Source organism: Hyla sarda, chromosome 9 (assembly GCF_029499605.1).
Source record: "Hyla sarda isolate aHylSar1 chromosome 9, aHylSar1.hap1, whole genome shotgun sequence".
Taxonomy (NCBI): Eukaryota; Metazoa; Chordata; class Amphibia; order Anura; family Hylidae; genus Hyla; species Hyla sarda.
In genome coordinates, this window is record NC_079197.1 from 14,057,440 (window position 1) to 14,063,439 (window position 6,000).

Genomic DNA, 6,000 nt, shown 5'->3' on the forward strand with positions numbered 1-6,000 from the left:
AAAAAACCTGAAAAGGAAGCCTTGGCAAAAACAGAGAAATCTCCAACCAAGTAAACATGGAAAAGCCCCAAGGTACAGTCAGACTTGCCAAATAACCTGTTAGACTATATACCTGACAGGACAGAGTAGGCGCAGAGCACAACTGACACGCCTGTAGACGAGGAACAAACAGATAAGTTATTGCCCAGGGAAAGGTTACGAAAACCGTGTCCTGTGCCAGCGAAACCGTAAAAGGAAAAACACCCGACAGGTTACCTAAGGTGACATAGGTTAGCTAAGGCACCTGCACTCAGGGCTGGGGGGTGCAGACTGCCAGGAGCTGCCCAAGTGGGTGAGTGGTTTTGGAGATAGGCAGAACATGCTAGAAGGTTCCTTCAATAATAGGTACCACAGCCCAGGGATGCTATAAAAGCCCATAGAAGAATACAGTCAATACTTGGAAATAAAAAACGGGTACTATGAATATTAGACATTGTGGACAAGTAGTACCATCAGAACAAGTAAGGTTATTATAATAGCTGGACACCTTAGACTTAAGATCTGGACTCCACAGACTGAGCATATAATAAGATCTGGGCTCCATAGACTGGGGATATCATAAGATCTGGACTCCATAGACTGGGGAAATCATAAGATATGGACTCCATAGACTGGGGATATCATAAGATATGGACTCCATAGACTGGGGATATCATAAGATATGGACTCCATAGACTGGGGATATCATAAGATCTGGGCTCCATAGACTGGGGATATCATAAGATCTGGACTCCACAGACTGAGCATATAATAAGATCTGGGCTCCATAGACTGGGGATATAAGATCTGGACTCCATAGACTGGGGATATCATAAGATATGGACTCCATAGACTGGGGAAAACATAAGATCTGGACTCCATAGACTGGGGATATCATAAGATATGGGCTCCATAGACTGGGGATATAATAAGATCTGAGCTCCATAGACTGGGGATGTCATAAGATCTGGGCTCCATAGACTGGGGATATCATAAGATCTGGGCTCCATAGACTGGGGATATCATAAGATCTGGGCTCCATAGACTGGGGATATAATAAGATCTGGACTCCATAGACTGGGGATACAATAAGATCTGGACTCCATAGACTGGGATACCATAAGATCTGGACACCATAGACTGGGGATACCATAAGATCTGGGCTCCATAGACTGGGGATATCATAAGATCTGGGCTCCATAGACTGGGGATATCATAGGATCTGGGCTCCATAGACTGGGGATATCATAAGATCTGGACTCCATAGACTGGGGATATCATAAGATCTGGACTCCATAGACTGGGGATATAATAAGATCTGGGCTCCATAGACTGGGGATATCATAAGATCTGGACTCCATAGACTGGGGATATCATAAGATCTGGGCTCCATAGACTGAGCATATAATAAGATCTGGGCTCCATAGACTGGGGATATCATAAGATCTGGACTCGATAGACTGGGGATATCATAAGATCTGGGCTCCATAGACTGGGGATATCATAAGATCTGGGCTCCATAGACTGGGGATATCATAAGATCTGGGCTCCATAGACTGGGAATATCATAACATCTGGGATCCATAGACTGGGGATATCATAGGATCTGGGCTCCATAGACTGGGGATATCATAAGATCTGGGCTCCATAGACTGGGGATATCATAAGATCTGGGCTCCATAGACTGGGGATATCATAAGATCTGGGCTCCATAGACTGGGGATATCATAAGATCTGGGCTCCATAGACTGGGGATATCATAACATCTGGGATCCATAGACTGGGGATACCTTAAGATCTGGGCTCCATAGACTGGGGATACCATAAGATCTGGACTCCATAGACTGGGGATATCATAAGATCCAGACTCCATAGACTAAGGATATAATAAGATCCGGACTCCATAGACTGGGGATATCATAAGATCTAGGCACCATAGACTGGGGACATCATAAGATCTGGGCTCCATAGACTGGGGAGATCATAAGATCTGGACACCATAGACTGGGGATATCATAAGATCCAGACTCCATAGACTGGGGATATCATAAGATCTGGACTCCATAGACTGGGGATATCGTAAGATCTGGACTCCATAGACTGGGGATATCATAAGATCTGGGATCCATAGACTGGGGTTATCATAAGATCTGGGCTCCATAGACTGGGGATACCATAAGATATTGACTCCATAGACTGGGGATACCATAAGATCTGGGCTCCATAGACTGGGGATTTCATAAGATCTGGACTCCATAGACTGGGGATATTATAAGATCTGGACTACATAGACTGGGGGATATATGATCTGGACGCCATAGAATGGGGATATTATAAGATCTGGACTACATAGACTGGGGATACCATTAGATCTGGACTCCATAGACTGGGGATATATGATCTGGGCTCCATAGACTGGGGATATAATAAGATCTGGGCTCTATAGACTGGGGATATAATAAGATCTGGGCTCCATAGACTGGGGATATAATAAGATCTGGGCTCCATAGACTGGGGATATCATAAGATATGGACTCCATAGACTGGGGATATAAGATCTGGACTCCATAGACTGGGGATATCATAAGATCTGGACTCCATAGACTGGGGATATCATAAGATCTGGGCTCCATAGACTGGGGATATAAGATCTGGGCTCCATAGACTGGGGATACCATAAGATCTGGGCTCCATAGACTGGGGATACCATAAGATCTGGACTCCATAGACTGGGGATATCATAAGATCTGGGCTCCATAGACTGGGGGTATCATAAGATCTGGGCTCCATAGACTGGGGATACCATAAGATCTGGACTCCATAGACTGGGGATATCATAAGATCTGGGCTCCATAGACTGGGGATATAAGATCTGGACTCCATAGACTGGGGATATCATAAGATCTGGACTCCATAGACTGGGGATATAAGATCTGGGCTCCATAGACTGGGGATACCATAAGATCTGGACTCCATAGACTGGGGATATAAGATCTGGGCTCCATAGACTGGGGATACCATAAGATCTGGGCTCCATAGACTGGGGATACCATAAGATCTGGACTCCATAGACTGGGGATATCATAAGATCTGGGCTCCATAGACTGGGGATATAAGATCTGGGCTCCATAGACTGGGGATACCATAAGATCTGGACTCCATAGACTGGGGATATCATAAGATCTGGGCTCCATAGACTGGGGATATAAGATCTGGGCTCCATAGACTGAGGATACCATAAGATCTGGACTCCATAGACTGGGGATATCATAAGATTTCGGCTCCATAGACTGGGGATATAAGATCTGGACTCCATAGACTGGGGATATCATAAGATCTGGACTCCATAGACTGGGGATATAAGATCTGGGCTCCATAGACTGGGGATACCATAAGATCTGGACTCCATAGACTGGGGATATAAGATCTGGGCTCCATAGACTGGGGATATCATAAGATCTGGGCTCCATAGACTGGGGATATCATAAGATCTGGGCTCCATAGACTGGGGATATCATAAGATCTGGGCTCCATAGACTGGGGATATCATAAGATCTGGGCTCCATAGACTGGGGGATATAAGATCTGGACTCCATAGACTGGGGATACCATAAGATCTGGGCTCCATAGACTGGGGATATCATAAGATCTGGGCTCCATAGACTGGGGATATCATAAGATCTGGGCTCCATAGACTGGGGGATATAAGATCTGGACTCCATAGACTGGGGATACCATAAGATCTGGGCTCCATAGACTGGGGATATAATAAGATCTGGGCTCCATAGACTGGGGATATCATAACATCTGGGATCCATAGACTGGGGATACCTTAAGATATGGACTCCATAGACTGGGGATGTCATAAGATCTGGACTCCATAGACTGGGGATATCATAAGATCTGGGCTCCATAGACTGGGGATATAAGATCTGGGCTCCATAGACTGGGGATACCATAAGATCTGGACTCCATAGACTGGGGATATAAGATCTGGGCTCCATAGATTGGGGATACCATAAGATCTGGACTCCATAGACTGGGGATACCATAAGATCTGGACTCCATAGACTGGGGATATCATAAGATCTGGGCTCCATAGACTGGGGATATAAGATCTGGGCTCCATAGACTGGGGATACCATAAGATCTGGACTCCATAGACTGGGGATATAAGATCTGGGCTCCATAGACTGGGGATACCATAAGATCTGGGCTCCATAGACTGGGGATACCATAAGATCTGGACTCCATAGACTGGGGATACCATAAGATCTGGACTCCATAGACTGGGGATACCATAAGATCTGGACTCCATAGACTGGGGATATCATAAGATCTGGGCTCCATAGACTGGGGGTATCATAAGATCTGGGCTCCATAGACTGGGGATATAAGATCTGGACTCCATAGACTGGGGATATCATAAGATCTGGACTCCATAGACTGGGGATATAAGATCTGGGCTCCATAGACTGGGGATACCATAAGATCTGGACTCCATAGACTGGGGATATAAGATCTGGGCTCCATAGACTGGGGATACCATAAGATCTGGACTCCATAGACTGGGGATACCATAAGATCTGGAGTCCATAGACTGGGGATATCATAAGATCTGGGCTCCATAGACTGGGGATATAAGATCTGGACTCCATAGACTGTGGATACCATAAGATCTGGACTCCATAGACTGGGGATATCATAAGATCTGGGCTCCATAGACTGGGGATATAAGATCTGGGCTCCATAGACTGGGGATACCATAAGATCTGGACTCCATAGACTGGGGATATAAGATCTGGGCTCCATAGACTGGGGATATCATAAGATCTGGGCTTCATAGACTGGGGATATAATAAGATCTGGGCTCCATAGACTGGGGATATCATAAGATCTGGGCTCCATAGACTGGGGATATAATAAGATCTGGGCTCCATAGACTGGGTTATCATAAGATCTGAGCTCCATAGACTGGGGATATAAGATCTGAGCTCCATAGACTGGGGATATCATAAGATCCAGACTCCATAGACTGGGGATATCATAAGATCTGGGCTCCATAGACTGGGGGATATAAGATCTGGACTCCATAGACTGGGGATACCATAAGATCTGGGCTCCATAGACTGGGGATATCATAAGATCTGGGCTCCATAGACTGGGGATATCATAAGATCTGGGCTCCATAGACTGGGGGATATAAGATCTGGACTCCATAGACTGGGGATACCATAAGATCTGGGCTCCATAGACTGGGGATATAATAAGATCTGGGCTCCATAGACTGGGGATATCATAGGATCTGGGCTCCATAGACTGGGGATATAAGATCTGGGCTCCATAGACTGGGGATACCATAAGATCTGGGCTCCATAGACTGGGGATATAATAAGATCTGGGCTCCATAGACTGGGGATATAATAAGATCTGGACTCCATAGACTGGGGATATAATAAGATCTGGACTCCATAGACTGGGGATATAATAAGATATGGGCTCCATAGACTGGGGATATCATAGGATCTGGGCTCCATAGACTGGGGATATCATAAGATCTGGGCTCCATAGACTGTGGAGATCATAAGATCTGGGCTCCATAGACTGGGGAATCACAACATACCACCACAACTACAGACAGGGGGCGCCATACTAGCAATGTACATATTCCTTCGGGTCGGATAGCTGTTTCCATGGCAGTACAGATTATTGGTCCCATGATCCCATCCATGTGAGGATCAGACCTGACAGCCCCTTATCTCCTCCCCCAGATTACACCTCAGTATAACACTTCCCTTCTCTCTATACAACAGCTTTCCTCTACCCCACCGTCAGTAATACTACAACTCCCAGCATATCCTTGTAATTCCCCAGGATCCACAATCCTCAGCCCGTTTGCACGACGGACACCGGCTGCTGAGGGGACGGAGCCAGCTAACGGCGTGTTGAGTTACAGAACTGCGTCCCATGCAAGTCTGAGTC